A 17,890-nucleotide genomic window follows, 5' to 3' on the forward strand; every position below is an offset into this window, starting at 1 on the left:
ACTACTGTCTACAAGCCGACCTATTATTCTGATTTGATCAACAAAAACAAGCATAACTCAAAGTTCGCTTCTGCATGGTGGCAACACTTATTCATGGAGAACCACCTGTAGTTTGCTCTCCTTTTACAGCACATTTTTTCCTGGATTACTTTGAGAAGAAAATAGAAGACATTAGGTTAAACATATCACAGCATGCCTTAACCCAGCCACTACACCCTGAAATTGAGGTGGCCACCATTACTGAGGTATTACCTAGATTTACAGAATTTGAGTGTATCTCTCTAGGCATGCTGATTAAACTCGTAATGTCAACAAAAAACAACCTGTTTATTTGATCCGATACCAACAAAACTGTTTAAGGACCTATGGCCCACTCTTGGGCCGACCGTGCTGGAAATTATTAATCTTTCTTTAACTTCTGGATCTGGATCTAAATGTTTCAAATCTGCAGTGATTAAACCATTACTTAAGAAACCTGATCTTGACCCTAATGTATTGAAAAACTATCGGTCGATATCAAATCTATCATTTTGCTCCAAAATTCTGGAAAAAAAAGTGTTGTCACTGCAGCTCGTGGACTATCTTACTGAGAATAATCAGTTTGAGCCACTGCAGTCTGCTTTTAGAAAATATCATTCCACAGACACAGCTCTCACTAAAGTGGTGAATGATCTTCTGCTTGCAATGGATTCGGACACCACTATGGTTCTGGTGCTGTTAGAGCTCATCTTAGGCCCCCTGCTTTTCTCCCTTTATATAGCACCCCTTGGGCACATATTGTGGCGTTTTGGGGATTATCTTTCACTGCTATGCTGATGATACTCAGTTATACATGCCAATAACTGCTGGTAATCTCATTCACATAAAATCCTTAGAAGACTGCCTTGCATCAGTGAGAAGTTGGATGCCTAGAAACTTTCTACTTTTAAACTCTGACAAGACTAAGATGATGGTTCTTGGTCCAGTGAGACATCGGCATCTATTTGACCACTTAATGCTCAGCCTAGGCTCGTGTGTCATACATCACACTGACAAAGTGAGGAACCCTGGGGTAATTTTTGATCCTACACTGTCCTTTGACCTCCACATTAGAAATATTATGAGGACTGCTTTCTTCCACCTGCGAAATATAGCAAAGATTCGTCCCACCCTGTCTATGGCTGATGCTGAGACCCTGATCCATGTGTTTATTACTTCTAGATTGGACTACTGCAATGTTCTATTTTCTGGTTTACCACAGTCCAGCATTAGGGCTCAAGCAGAGGCCCAAGCAGGGGGTCATCCCTTTGAGCCTGGTCTGCTTGAGGTTTCTTCCTCAGAAGGAGTTTTTCCTGACCATTGCTGCTCTGGGGGTTAGTAAGGTTAGACCTTACTTGTGTGAAGTGCCTTGAAGCAACTCTGTTGTGATTTGGCACTATATAATGAAAATAAATTGAAATTTAACATTTGACCCCTGTACAAACTGAAATTGACCATTGACCAAATTAAAATCAACTTATATTCTTGTGTAAATGCTTTCAAATTGAAAGAAAGGAGAGGATTATCAAACTCTTAAAAGAGGGTAAATCATCACGCAATGTTGCAAAAGATTTTGGTTGTTCACAGTCAGCTGTGTCTAAACTCTGGACCAAATACAAACAACATGGAAAGGTTGTTAAAGGCAAACATACTGGTAGACCAAGGAAGACATCAAAGCGTCAAGACAGAAAACTTAAAGCAATGTCTCAAAAATCGAAAATGCACAACAAAACAAATGAGGAACGAATGGGGGGAAACTGGAGTCAACGTCTGTGACCGAATTGTAAGAAACTGCCTAAAGGAAATGGGATTTACATACAGAAAAGCTAAACGAAAGCCATCATTAGCACCTAAACAGAAAAAAACAAGGTCACAATGGGCTAAGGAAAAGCAATCATGGACTGTGGATGACTGGATGAAAGTCACATTCAGTGATGAATCTTGAATCTGCACTGGGCAAGGTGATGATGCTGGAACTTTTGTTTGGTGCCGTTCCAATGAGATTTATAAAGATGACTGCCTGAAGAGAACATGTAAATTTCCACAGTCATTGATGATATGGGGCTGCATGTCAGGTAAAGGCACTGGGGAGATGGCTGTCATTACATCATCAATAAATGCACAAGTTTACGTTGATATTTTGGACACTTTTCTTATCCCATCAATTGAAAGGATATTTGGGGATGATGAAATCATTTTTCAAGGTGATAATGCATCTTGCCATAGAGCAAAAACTGTGAAAACATTCCTTGCAAAAAAGACACATAGGGTCAATGTCATGGCCTGCAAATAGTCCAGATCTTAATCCAATTGAAAATCTTTGGAAGTTGAAGAAAATGGTCCATGACAAGGCTCCAACCTGCAAATCTGATCTGGCAACAGCAATCAGAGAAAGTTGGAGCCACATTGATGACGAGTACTGTTTGTCACTCATTAAGTCCATGCCTCAGAGACTGCAAGCTGTTATAAAAGCCAGAGGTGGTGCAACAAAATACTAGTGATGTGTTGGAGCGTTCTTTTGTTTTTCATGATTCCATAATTTTTTCCTCAGAATTGAGTGATTCAATTTTTTCCCCTCTGCTTGGTCTAAAAAAGTAACCGTTACTGACTGCCACAATTTTTTTTTTACTGATTTCTTATAGTGTTTCTTAAAGCCAGAAAGTTGCCATTTGAAATGACTTTAGTTTTGTGTCATGTCTGTGATCTGCTTTTTTTCTACAAAATTAAACAACTGAATGAACATCCTTCGAGGCCGGGGATTCCATAATTTTTGCCAGGGGTTGTATAACCTAAATTGCTCTATTAGAGAATATTGAAAGGTGACAGGAAATGTCCTGCTAGAATTCATTAATTTAATTAGAAACAATTTTGACAAAAGTTGAGTAGCAATGTTACAAAATTGAATTAGCAATTATGTAGATTTTTATCATAAAAATGTAATAATTCATTCTTAAGGTATTGCTTTATCTATACAATGTATCCTGGCTCAATAAGGAAGATACCAAATTTCAATGATTGTAAGAAAACAAAATTATATTTATTAGAACTAAATTCTTTCCATTTCCAATCCCTCCAAAGTATAAAAAAATACAATTCAAAATACAAAATGAAATTTATCCTTCTAATGAGTTCATACGATTGTTACCTACACAAAGACAACAGAGCATACCTTCTTGAATGTATCACAGTACAAAACATGTAGAAATCGGTACACCAATGGCTGACCTCGTTCCGTGAACAGACTCATTCTCTGATAAAACCATACAAATTTGCATTTTCCTGGAAAATAAACATCTTGAGTTTCTCGTGAATAATATTAAATTTTATATACAGTGGTCCCTTGCTATAACGCAGTTCACCTTTTGTGGCCTCGCAGTTTCGCAGATGTTTTTAGTGCAATTTTGCATGCTTTTTTTTTTTTTTTTTTTTTTTTTAACAGCGCATTGTGTTCTGTGTCCTCATCAGGCGGGCCGGTCGTGGTACCGGTCGGCATCACCGCGATTGGCTAAGGGAGAGCACACGCATTGTTTTCTGCATCCTGATTGGCTCAGGGACTGTAGACCATTGTCAATCAGTCTCCTCTGTGTCGTGTCTCCTGTACAGTACAGAATGCGGTCAGCTTGCCAAATTTGTTTATAAGAATCTTCTCACCCAGAAGAAAAAAAGAGCGCCAACAATAACTACTCATAACTATGTTCTTCATTCGGAAGAAGACACCTGTACCGAGGCCTTCAGTGGAAAAAGACGCTACAGCAGAGCGGCGCCAGGATGAAGAGGCACAGTCAGAGGAACTGTGAAATACTGGCGAGTCACTATTAATAATTTCTTATGTGTCCAACCTTGTAGGTTGATCGTTAAAATTTAATTTGTTAGTTCTTAAAGCCATCATAATTATTTATAGGAAAACGTTCTATTTTTATTTCTCAAACAAATGTTTGGGCCTGAAAACAGGTTTTGATCTTTGGTTTAATTCTATAATACTGGACTTATTTTTCTTCTAAGGTTTGAAAATTGAGAAAATGTTAATGCCTGTTTGAGAAAAGTGTATAGTGAGGGGTTTTACAGCCTTAAAACAAATATAATAATTGTAAAAAAAAATAATGCTGACTACTTCGCGGATTTCACCTATTGCAGGTTATTTTTAGAGCGTAACTCCCGCGATAAATGAGGGACCACTGTACATAAATCTCGGATGTCAAAATCACCCCCACCCCCCATCTTTGACCACACACACACACACACACACAAAACTTTTTCTGTCATTGAAATGAAATTGAAAAAGGTGGAAACTGCCCAAACTGATAAATTCTGTATGTTGTATCTGAACACAACTTATTGTAACCCTTTGTATCTGGTTATCTTTTCTGTTTACTCTTATCTTTGTCTTATTTCTATATTTGTTTCAGGCTTATTGATTTAGGAATTCTTCAATTGTTTTGTTTTTCTTTTTTATTTATCACCATTATTATTTTTGATGCTTTAAATAATAGTTTGCTACTACATTATAACAGATACAGGCCATATGACAATGAGAAAATGTCATGCAGATTGCTTTTTTCTTTGGAAGTTCATGTGCCATTATGTCTATTTTTTTAGAAATATTGATAAGTGTCATTGTATTCTTTTGTTCTAATAAAGTTTATACAGCGGCACAGACGCGCTGACGTCATCTCAGAGCCGACGCGAGCCTAATAAACACTCTATACATTCATTCATCTTCTACCGCTTAGTCCAATTAAGGGTCGCGGGGGGCTGGAGCCTATCCCAGCAGTCATATACAAAAAAAATTATTACAATAAAAAAATAAAAATGTAGGGGCGGGATAGATGGTAAAAACAAATCAAATAAAATGAAAAAAATAAACTGTCTTTACGCCTGACGCATGTGGGTCACGTGATTCCTGGAAAACAACACGAGCTTTGATTGAGGGCTTCGGTCATTGCAGTACTCGACATGGGTCACGGCGCACCAAGTTATTAAGATTTGTTAACACAAGAACACGCTAGAGCAGGGGTGGGCAATTAATTTTTACAAGGGGCCACATAGGGAACCTGAATTATGTCTGAGGGCCACACCATCGATAACTCAGCTGTCTCCCATTACAAATAATTACCTATTTAATAGCTTTTATAGGTAATTTTTATTATTTGAATAATATGTAAATATTTAAATATACATAAATAAACCTCTTTAATGATTTGCAATACACAAGCTTGACATTTTTAATATATGTAATAATAATCACAGACCTCATGAGGGCCGGACAGAGACATGCAAAGGGCCGCAGTTTGCCCAGGTCTGCGCTAAAGTAAACATGACGCCGTTTTCTTCACATATTAACGTGTTTGTTGCAGTAATCTGCCGTTACACGAACCGGAGGAAGGAAATAAACAGAGTAAACAAACAATAAACCAGCATTTTAACATATTAACATCATCCACACTTTAAAAAGCATTTACCTGATGAGACAAAGACGCAGACGACCGTCCAAAAGATAAAACTTTATCACATGTCCGACTCGGCATTAGCAGCAGTTAGCCGCTATTTCAACAACCTTCTCAGCTGTTCCACCTTTTCGCGCTAACTTCACCTTTTCTTCTTCTCCCGGATTACTGTCGGCCTTTGTGCTTCTGGAGCTCTTCAAAAAACATACTCGAGGATCACAGAGTGAACTTTGATCTGTTCAACGAGTTTTCAGTGTCTCCAGCTAACTAGCTTTAGTTTTTGGCGCCGACAGGAAAGTTCTTCTTCGTTGTATTATAACAGCGTTGACGAACTAATCGTTGCATTACCGCCACCTCCTGGAAATGGAGCGCAGAAAGAGTGGGGGGGCTGTATTCTCTCCATTAATCATGACGCAGACGGACGCGGCGCTCATCGAGTACACAAACACCGAGATCGGATCCAATTTGCTCTATGGAAGGACTTGGTCGTCCGAGGGGTAAGCGCGACAAAAACTGGCGTAACATTCCGCGTGTAAAAGTCTGGTTGTTTTACGGACGAACAGACTCAAATCACGGCTGAGAGCGGGCAGCAAAAACCACAATGGACGCATAATAATTGTCAAATAGGACATTCCTAGTGTGATTTTTCATATAATTTTTGATATTTTGTGTGGAAATGATGACCTCGAGTTCATTTGCAGAATTTCTGCAACAAATTTAAATCTTGCAGATTTATACAGCAGTTGTATTTGAAGGGTGTTTGTTGAAGAAATTGATTATTTCAAAAATAATTAAATTAAAATAATAATTAAATAATTAAATAATTAAAACCAATCAATAACCAGAGTAAGATTTTTAAATTTGTGGAGAAGAACCAACAATAAATAAATAAAATCTCATCACAGCGGATTTTAAACCGAATAATTAAAACTAATATTTCTTTGATGTTTGAGACTTTCCAGCCACATTGACGAGAAATAACTGAAAAATAAATTCATTTTTATTTTTGTTAAATACACATTGGAGAAATCTCTCAAAAATAAATTAACACAATGCTTCATAATTACTTTGTATTTTTTAAGGTTAACATTTCCATTTCCCCCCAATGGAATAAATTGGAAAATAACTGTTTACAAAATAGACAATGAAATGTAAAAAAAAAAAAAAGTCTAATCTAGAACAATCTGCAGCTTCAATGTCCCAAAATCATATAAACACCCCCTAAAACGGCGTGTGGTGAAACGTGGCCTTCAGTTCCACTGGTATCTTCTGGAGGAAGGAGGAGGGGGAAAGATAACCCTTACACAGCTCACTTCCGTACTAAACCGTACGGAATATGAAAAAAAAGGCAGATGTAAAACTCTAGGTGGCGCTATAAACAATAAAAACGTTTTGACAACAATAACTTCTTGATCCGTGAGTCCAACATAGAAAAACTTTTAAAGCTTTAAAAAAATTAAGTTTAATGTTTTTTTTGTGTTATCCTTGGAAATGTTGCCTAGCAAAAAAAAAACAAAAAAAAACAACAAAACAAAACACAACAAAAAAAACCCAGCATACATGTCAACCTATACGGATTGTCCGTAAATTATATGGATTTTTCCGAGTTTCAGAGTCGTACGGACGTACAAATAAAGTCTTACGGATATTCAGGGTTTTCTATTGTAAATTTATTTTACTGTTGTTTATCTTAACTCCGCGCACTTTCGGCCAGCCGTCCACCATCTTTGTACTCCTCATAGAAGCTGTGTGATGACGTGCGCAATGTGAGCGTCCAATCGGAATTGGTTCACCGTCACATGGTTTTCCAATATCCAATCGTAGGGCAGAGCAGTCTCAGATGGTGGGGCTAAAGATTGTTAGGAGCAGTGATCTGTTACTCCGTCAGTTCTTGTTTCTGTAAAAATAAAACAGCTGTGTGACACTATATTCACGGGAAATTTATTGAGTTTGTATGTACAAAATACCTACAATGTACTTGGGGACATTGATTTTATTGACAGCAAGCAATTTTACTGTGGAGCAAGAGGATTTAACTGTGGAGGACTTCCACCATAAAAGAGCCCATGGAGATCACTGGTGTTAGTTATTAATATATGGACAAAACCCCAGTTATGTGATACCGCTATGCGGGTGTGTGTACTGTAATAAAACTGATTTTGGTGCGGTGTGGAGGTTATAAGGATTTTGTGTTGATTTTATGGATTTTATCACTTGGTTATACACGTGGACCCTCAAGGGGGTTGACATGTATGAACCATTATTAAATTTGATCAATTAAATCGTGAAATTCACAGCCTTATCTTCTAGAAAAGGAGGCAATAAATTTAAAAGATGTTTTGAGCTGAATGACTGATGTGCTAAAAACAATATATTGGGAATTTCAGAGGAAAAGAACTATAATAACATACAAACACCAGCACAGACTGGATTCTTGATGCAGAAATGTCATATGGATGTCAAAACATTAAAAATATAAATAAAAATATTATTTCTCTCAGACATAAGTTTACATACACCACAGCTAATTCAGTTTCCCCCAACTGCACAAATTCTGTTTAATGGAACAACGTGTGAAGCCATATGCACTCTGACCTCACACCCAAAAGGTCATGGGTTTAAGCCCCCTGTCCTTGTGCATATGGAGTTGCATCATGGAGGTCATCTAGTGTAAAACTTGTGCCAAATCAGGATGCAAATCCATATCCGATCCACTGCAGTGACCCAGAGTCAACAGAAGCAGCCAAAAGATGGCCAAAATGAAAGAAGCTGCCAAAATGAACAAGCAGGAATACATGGACGGAACTGATGATAGAACTGAAGGCATCAGATAGAAATGTGAGGTGATCCATCTTGAAGAGGGCGTTCCATCAACATGAAGTCTGCTCATCTGAACGTCTGTCCTCAATGATGGAGAGTCTGTTTAGTTCCAAACTTCTTATTTTAATAATAGACTGTACATTTGCTGGTGGTGTCATGAATCTGTTCCAGATGTCTCTGAAAGAGGAACCTGGTTTTTCTATAATTATGCTCCAGAAACCTTGAATCATTTAGATTCCCCAACTCTAAAATAACTAACATGATCTTTGGTATTTAAAAAAAAAAAAAAAAAAAGGATTTCCAATTAATCCTGAATAATGCAATTACTCATTAAGATAATTTTAAAAAACAATTCAGTTTCTGGAATCTTCCATGTGGTTTAAAGAGGCGTCAAAACAGCTTGTTCTATTTTTAATTATGTTTAAAGTCGGCGTTCTGATTCAACAATCGTTTAATAAAATGTAATTACGTGTCATAGCAGAAAACTGAAAGTCTTTCAGATAAAGTGTTTGTCAAGTTACGCTCACAAGGCCACATTTGTACATTAGCCATGCTAGTTAGACATTTAGCTCGCTAGCTGGGTAATTAGTGAACAGTTGTAGGAAACATTTCCACTCTTCACTCTGGGTACAAATCTGTTTTTGGAGCAGTCACCCCACACCGCAGTATTTGCATGACATGGCGAACTAGCAATAGCGACCTCCATTTTGGAACATTTGCTTCTGTTAGCCAGCTGAAAATAGCTTGTGAGCATATATAACCAAAATAGACATCTTGAAATACCAGACTGATGCCATTATAATTACAGACAGAACTGAATAAAGTCTGTCATTGCAGATTTACATCGAGACATTTAAATTGTACACAAGGACAAATTTCCCACAATCCCCTGCAGCATTCTGGCCTTGACACCTGTTTTTTTTTTTTTTTTGGTTTTTGTTACACCTGATATTTAGTTATGATTTGAATAAGAACAGAGAAATATTATGGAGAAAGAATGTTTTTTTGTGTGTGTGTCCTGTGTGTTTCTGCTTACAGCGCTCTGTGGCTTTGATATGCAAAACCCTTTAACCTGAAGATGAATAGCTCAACTTGAACTCAGTTCTTCATAACCAAGTCTGCGGGATTTTAGGTTTTATCCCTCCCGTTACTGCTCATTTCTTCAGCTTTTATCTGCATTTTGTGATCTTTTGTTGTTGAAATGGACATTTTTTCCTCCCTGTTTTTGTGGGTTCTGCGGTGCCCAACTGGAAGAGCACTCACTGAAATGCACACACTCAATGCATGTCCACCGCGCGACCTCTGCTGTCAATCAAGTGAACATTGGCTGCACCCCTCTTCAACACAACCCTGTTGGTCCTCTGTCCATCAGCCAGCTCCAATATATGCTTTTGCAGACTGAAACTTGAGTCAGAACTCTAAAATAATCCACCACTCAAAGTCTCTTCTTCCTTCCTCAGTGTGGTGATAACAGTCTCTGCATGAATAATATAATCTGTGACGCTCTCATGAACAGCTTTTTGAAGGGATGTCAGCAGGCTGATCACACGTGGCTTCACCTTACCAGCATCATGGTTTCTGAGAATCTGAAGAACATTCCTGCTGTTGTCCACTGCATCGCTCATCACAAGTGACAGACTTTTATCATCCAACACTTGGATCAGTTCAACAAACATCTCTTTATTTCTTTCAGAGTCTTCATCTCCACCCTTGTCACTTTCATCTGGCTCTTGCAGTTTGATCCTCTTTAGACCAAGCAGACGCAGGTATGTGAGAAAGTGAGTTTCCCATAACTCATAGTTTTTCTCATCTCCATCAAAACATATTCGGTTCCATCAGCTTCCACAATCCTTCCTGAGTCCATAACCTGTTGACGTTTCCGTCATAAAAGGGCTAGAATACTGTGTCTTAAACATCATGGAGGAACAAACTCACACAAATCCTTCGGTTTGTTTGACTAACAGGAAAACTGCTCACAGGAGCAAAGTCACTGTCATTTATTGATTATCTGCTGCATTCTGACTAAGACAACAGTGTGAAGAGCACATTGAAGAACCCAACAGTTCAACATATTTACATTACAGGATTGGTGGAGAGAATACAATACAGCTTTTTTTTTTCCCCTTTCTTTTTCTCGTCTCTGCGGGTCACTGTCCATACTCTAGTCCGGTAGGTGGCGATAATGCAACGAAAAGTTTGTCACTGTCATTAGACTCCAGCGAAGAAGAACTGTCTGTTGTCGTCCGAGGCTAAAGCTAGTTAGCTGGAGATGCTGGAAGCGCTTCTCTGAACAGATCAAACTTCACTCTGTGATCCTCGAATATGTTTTTGAAGAACTCCAGAAGCACGAAGGTCGACAGTAAAGCGGAAGAAGAAGAAAAGGTGAAGTTAGCGCGAAACGCCGGAACAGCTGGGAAGGTTGTTGAAACAGCGGCTAACTGCTGCTAATGCCGAGATATTTGCGTTGGAAGAAACAAACACATCACAGATCAGCAAGAAGAAACGAGTGGATTTAAAGAAGAGAAGAAGTAGATTGGCTGCTGCATTTTATTGTGGTAGGATTTTTCTGTGAGCTTCAGCTGTGTCTCTTCTCCTGAAATGTTCCTGTACTGTATGTACCTCTATCTCTGCCAGATCTATATCAGTGGGACACTCCCTGATGTTTGGCACAAGATCAAAGCTCAAAGAGTGATCAAAGAGTGTATTTCCTCGTCTCTGACACTGGGACCAAATCATTGTGAAATTATTAAATGCTTTGAGAGTGTATTTACTACAACATGACAAATTATTTTCATCTAGCATTAATTTTTCAATCTGACATGGTTTCTTCATACTTTGGTCCAAATATGTATCATAGTAAAGATCAGAATTGATCAATATGGGGTAAAAAAAATAGTGATACATTTTTTACCATATGGCACAGCCCAAACCGAGCCTTTCAGTTATTTTCAACAAACCTAGAAAATTAAATTCACACAACAAGTATGCAAATTTGACCACTGAGGCAACGGAACATATAAAATATGTCCAAATGAAAACTAATCACAAGTTTTCAGTAAAAAAATTTTTTAAATTTTGCAGCAACAAATTTATCAATTGTCCCATTACTTTGTCAAAAAAAGAGATCAATGTCTCATTGTCTGCTTTTCGCTTCCTGATTACTGACCGTGTTAGTTCAAAACACTTCATTTTATCTTAACACTGTCTTAGTTTTATTCAAATACACATCTTATGGACATTAATATCATCTCTCTCTCTCTAGCTCTCTCACTCTAACCATCTGGTTGCTGCAGGTACATAAGGAAAACATGCACGTCAGGTGATCTCTGGGATCAGGGTTGGTGTCTTCTGCTTTAGGATGTCTGTCCCAGCACAGGGACATTTTGGTTTTGTGTCACACTTGTGATTGCTCAGCCTGATCAGCAGAGCAGCAGCAGATGGTTAAATTGGCCTGTTTTTAGTCTTTCCTCCACTTGGTCATTGACTCTGTCATTGTTTTGTGTGTTTTAAAGTCTTTCTACAAATATGTCTGAAGTCCAGCAGCTGAGGGACATGTTGAAACTACAGCTAACACCTGCTGATGAATGAATGATTGCAGACCATGTAGAAGAAATGCGTCATTTAAACGAAGAGAACAAAAGAGCTAAAGGGTTGGATGCTGCTTTTTAATCCTCCAAATCTCTTCTACAGAACAGGTTTGTTCACTCAGCTTTGTTTGTGTTACTGATACTTTAGAACATCTTGTTGTAACGGTCAAATATTTTCCTCATCATGTATTTCTCCAGTGATTCTGTGAATACATGTAAAATTCCTCCATATTCTGTAAAATCTCTGAATAATTTGTTACTGAAGGAAAGTGACGTTACCACCCTTGATGTTTCGACTCCCTTTGTCCAAAATCAGCAGGGACTTTGAATTTAGAAATGAACAAAGGTATCTGAAAGGATTCTGGTGGCATTAATTTGTGTATTCTGGAATGTAGAGGTCTGGTTTATTTTGATCAAGCACATGGACAGATGAAGGATAATTATCTTTGCTCCCTGAATTTATTCATCACTGCAATATTAATTCAAATCAACATAACTTCAGTGAATAAAATCCACTATTATCTGGCTACGCTCACACTGACTGGCTGATTTCTGGTCTGATATTTTCACATATCAGACCGTTACCATGACAGTCGGTCCGGATCGTCTATTGCAAACCAGAAAGCTAAAAACAAGTCAGACATAAACATATTCCATAAATATCTAAACAGCATCAGACAAAAACACACAAACTGAAAGTTTAACCAGCTAACAACCGGACTGCGGATGTGAATCTCATCACTGACAATGATTCGATACGCATCTCGATACACTACCAGCGAAACGATACATCTTGCAATACATGATGATACAGATGTCACGATGCGATACGATTCACCCCTGTTCCAGATTCGATGTGATTTAATATATAATTGATGGAGATTCAATTCCTCATAATATGATAAAATGAAATTTGGTGCGATACGATGCGATTGACCCAAACTGACTCCAAATATGACTAACTCAAGTACTTTTATTTATTTTCAGAAATGCACGCCATTCTCAAAACGGTACATGAAGCGCTCTCCCTCCCTCCCTGTCTCTGTCTCGCTGTCTGTTTAGAATGCTGAAACAATAAACAAGGGAGGTTTAAGTACATTTGTGAGTACTGGCAATTTTTTGGGGGTGGAGGGGGAAGCATACAACAGACTCTGAACTTTAAGATCTGATGTTATGAGCCCTGACAAGGCAGCAGTGTGTCCCGCTGTACGTCTGATGTACCGTTTTATTTAAATGTTTTAGGTGTGTGAAAAACATCTTCCAAGTGTTTGCTGCTGTTAACGCGGGTCTCCATTTTGAAATAGATTTGTTGCGGTAGAAATGTGCTTTCAGGCAGTGATTCAGTGTGCCTCGGAAAAAATCGATGCAAATATGCAGCTACCGATGCATCGTGATTTCAGGCGACAGTTGAACCGATGCACACTGAATGAATCCATACACTCGCATCACGCACGTTTGTATTTAGATACCAATTCATATCGATTTATCTCCACATTCCTAAACTGGAGCAGTATATATATATATATATACACATATACACGAGGTCTATTAGAAAAGTATCCGACCTTATTATTTTTTTCAAAAACCATATGGATTTGAATCGTGTGATTACATCAGACATGCTTGAACCCTCGTGGGCATGCAAGAGTTTTTTTCACGCCTGTCGGTTACGTCATTCGCCTGTGGGCAGTCTTTGAGTGAGGAGTGGCCCACCCTCTCGTCGATTTTTTTCATTGTTTAGGAATGGCTCAGAGACTGCTGCTTTGTTTGATCAAAATTTTTTCAAAAACTATAAGGCACAACTGAGTGGACACCATTCGATAAATTCAGCTGGTTTTCGGTAAAAAATTTTAACGGCTGATGAGAGATTTTGGTCTGTAAGTGTCGCTTTAAGGACGGCCCACGGCGCCTGACGGCGATCTGCGCACCAAGGCGGCGGCGTCTCGCTGTTTCAAGCTGAAAACTTCCACATTTCAGGCTTTGTTCACCCAGGTCGTCGTCAGAGAACAGAGAAGTTTCAGAAGAGGTCGGCATGAGGAGTTTATGCGGACATTCCACTGTTAAAGGAGATTTTGTAATAAAAGAACGTGCGGGCAGATTCGCTTGTCAGGCTGGACCCGACCGCGGGGGTCGCGACAGGAAAAACGCCTCCATTGGAAACCTTAACGGACAAGTTGGAACATGCCCAGCTGTTAAACAATTTCTCAGATATTCACTTGTTGAAAGCCATCAAAAGCCGCCTGAATTTTACAAATGGTTTTCAACACGGAGGTGTTTTTCCTGTCGCGGCGCAGACGGATTTGCGTCGTCGTCACGGAACCGACTCGGCGAATTTGCCCGCACGTTCTTTCATTACAAAATCTCCTTTAACAGTGGAATGTCCGCATAAACTCCTCATGCCGACTTCTTCTGAAACTTCTCTGTTCTCTGACGACGTCCTGGGTGAACAGAGCCTTAAATTAGGAAGTTTTCAGCTCGAAACAGCCAGACGGATGCCACCTCCGACCGCGCCGCGCCGATCCGCTTTGTGAGCTGTCCTTAAAGCGAAAGAAACTCCACAATCTCTCATCAGCCGTTAAACTTTTCACCGAGAACCAGCTGAATTTCTCGAATAGTGTACACTCGGATATCCCTCACAGGTCCTGAAAAAATTTTGATAAAGCAACGCGCGCCGTCTCCAGTAGCGTCTCAGACAAAGGATTTCAGCTGAGAGGGCTGGACCAGTGCTCACTCAAAGCCTGCCCAGAGGCGGATGATGTCACCGACATGCGTGAAAAAACTCACGCATGTGCACGAGGGTTCAAGCATGTCTGGTGTAATCGCACGTGATTCAAATCCATATAGTTTTTTTTTTTTAGAAAACTGCTGGTTAGTTTTCTAATAAACCTCGTGTATGTGTATGTATGTATATATATATATATATGTATGTATATATATATATATGTATGTATATATATATATATGTATGTATATATATATATATGTATGTATATATATATATATGTATGTATATATATATATGTATGTATATATATATATGTATGTATGTATATATATATATATATGTATATATATATATATACATATATATATATATATATATATATACATATATATATATATATATATATGTATATATATATATATGTATATATATATATATATATGTATGACAGCCATATAATAAGTGAATATTAAATTCCCTTGCTCGGTTAATAATCATTTATTATTTTCAGACTCACTTTTATTGTCACTCGACCTTTACTCCAGGTCTTGGTGTCGTTAACTGGGACAATTTTTTTTAACCTAACCTACTGTATAAACTTTTGCAATATAAACTTTTGCAGTGTACAATCTGCGCACCCCTGTGGCCATAGAATATATATACAAGGCACAGGATCGGCAGCAGCAGCAGCGTTAGAGTATTAAGAAGGTGACTGTGCATCTAGTGCAATGTTCACAGTTTGGTGGTGGATGTTGCACTGTTCAACAGTCTGACAGCTTTCGGGTAGAAGCTGTTTTTGCCCGGATGCTGCACAGCCTCCTTCCAGAGGGAGGGGGTGTGAACACACTGTGCGCTGGGTGGGTGGAGTCTCAGAGGATGCAGGTGGCATTGTCTCTACATCTGGAGATGTAGATGTCCCCAATGGGTGGTAAGCTGCATCCGATGGTCCTCTGTGCAGACCTCACCACCTGCTGCAGCACTTTCTTCTCCGCTACCGTGCAGCCACCATACCACACGGAGGCAGCAGGACAGGACAATCTCCACTGCACAGCTGTAGAAGGCCCTGAGGACTTCGATGTTCAGTCCGGCCCTTCCCAGTTTCCTCAAAAAATAGAGATATTGGTGGGCTTTTTTGATGACAGCCATGGTGTTGGTGTGCCAGATGAGTGTTGGAGAGGTGGACTCCAAGATACCCGATGGAGGAGACGATCTCCACTGCTGCTCCGTTGATGTAGAGGGGGGAGGGGATGGTGGGGGCTGACCTACGGAAGTCAACAACTATCTCTTTGGTCTTCTGGGTGTTGAGGATAAGGTTGTTGTCTCCGCACCACCGTGTCAGGTTCTCCACTTCTCGCCTGTACGCTGTCTCATCCCCTTGGCTAATGAGCCCGATCAGTGCAGTATCATCTGCAAACTTAACAACAAGCTTATTCTTGTTCTGGGCTCTGCAGTCGAAGGTCATCAATGTGTACAGCAGTGGACTGAGCACACAACCCTGGGGTGAGCCAGTGTTCAGGAAGATTGTGGAGGATGAGGTGGTATTGATCCTGACACTCTGTGGCCTCCCAGTCAGGAAGTCCAGGATTCAGTTGCACAGTGCTGAGGGGGTTCCTAGTTCAGCCAGCTCAGAAACCAGTTTCTGCGGGATGATGGTGTTGAACGCAGAAGTGAAGTCCAGGAACAGCAGCCTTGGATAGGAGTCCTTGTTCTCTGTGTGGGAGAGGGCCTGATGCACCACGGTGGAGATGGCATCAGCTGTGGACCGGTTTTGCCTGTACGCATACTGGTGCTCATCTGCAGTCACATCGATGGTCTGCTTCAGGTGCCTCATCACCAGCCTCTCAAAGCACTTTGTGGTGATGGGGGTGAGTGCAACTGGCCTGTAGTCGTTGAGGCAGGATGGTGCAGAGGTCTTTGGCACAGGGATTATCCTTGATGTCTTGAGGCATGGCGGAACTCTGGCTTGGGACAGAGAGGTGTTGAATATGTCTGCCAGAACCTCAGACAGCTGGTGTGCACAGTCTTTATGGACCCTCCCTGGTATTCCGTCAGGGCCCGGGGCCTTTCGGGGGTTGATCCTCTGCAGCACGTTCCTCACCTCAGCTGTAGTGATGTTGCTGACTGGGGGGTCTTTGGGGGAGGGAGGGACTCGGGAGGGAGGGGTGGTGTTGGACGCCTCAAAACACACATAAAAGGCATTCAGAGTGTCCGGGAGCGCTGCACTAAATATAAGTAAATAAAAGTGACAAACATAAGAGAGATATGCTGATATCTGCTGATATTGCTTGCAGACAAAGTGATTAACAAACAAACATTCTAATTAATTTTCACAGGTAAATAAATCATTAATCAGTAAAACATTAACTACATTCCCTAAAAAGTGAACATATTTAAAACTTAATTTTTCCTGATGCACAAATTTTCAGACTGTTGTTGTGCTGCACAGTTGTGAGGTCCAATCCAGCACATTAGCTCATGGCAGAAGGTTAATAAAGGTCAAAGGTCTGAGGAAGCAGCATCAGCAGCTCACGATCTACAGGTCCTGGAAGGAACCTTCAGAACCTGGAACAGTGTCTGTGAACAGCTCGAAGGAATAAGACAAAGACGAGAACACGTGAGCAACAATGACATGATGAGCACAGTAACAGTGTCTCACAGAAGGACAGAATTCCTGAGACCCAGAGCTCATTGCTGACAGAAATATGTTGTATTCTCACAAATTAAAGCAGGACACAAGGGGGCAGCAAAGAGCTGAGACTGGATCTGAAAAGTTTCTGGAGCCCACCCAAACCTTCATCACTATTTTGAACAACACACAAGACTAAAATTCCCACATTTTCTATTAAAATGTGAGACATAAATGAAGAATAATGCATATTTTAAAACCCATGGCTTTGTTTTATTATTTCTGAATAGGTTTTTCAAAAAAAAAAAAATCTAATATTTTGTGTAATTTACAAACTTTACCAGATTAAAAATCAAACATTTTTATTTTATTTTGTAATTTCTCATAGAGTATCTGCAGTAGATTCATGGCCCACACTTTGGGTATCACTGCCATAATATTTTTAGAGTTCCTGCAGATCCTTAGTCTCAAAAGGTGTTATATTTGTTTTTCTAAAAATAAGACCTGAATTTGTATTAAAATGCCTTAAATCAGTCTTTGAAAACCAGGATCTTCTAACATTGTAATTCAGTATATCAAAGTGTGTGTGTGTGTGTGTGTGAGTGATCATTGTAAAGTGTTTTGAGCATGAACGCATTATGTACAGGTGCATCTAAAAAAAATTTTATAT

Source organism: Thalassophryne amazonica, chromosome 18 (assembly GCF_902500255.1).
Source record: "Thalassophryne amazonica chromosome 18, fThaAma1.1, whole genome shotgun sequence".
Taxonomy (NCBI): domain Eukaryota; kingdom Metazoa; phylum Chordata; class Actinopteri; order Batrachoidiformes; family Batrachoididae; genus Thalassophryne; species Thalassophryne amazonica.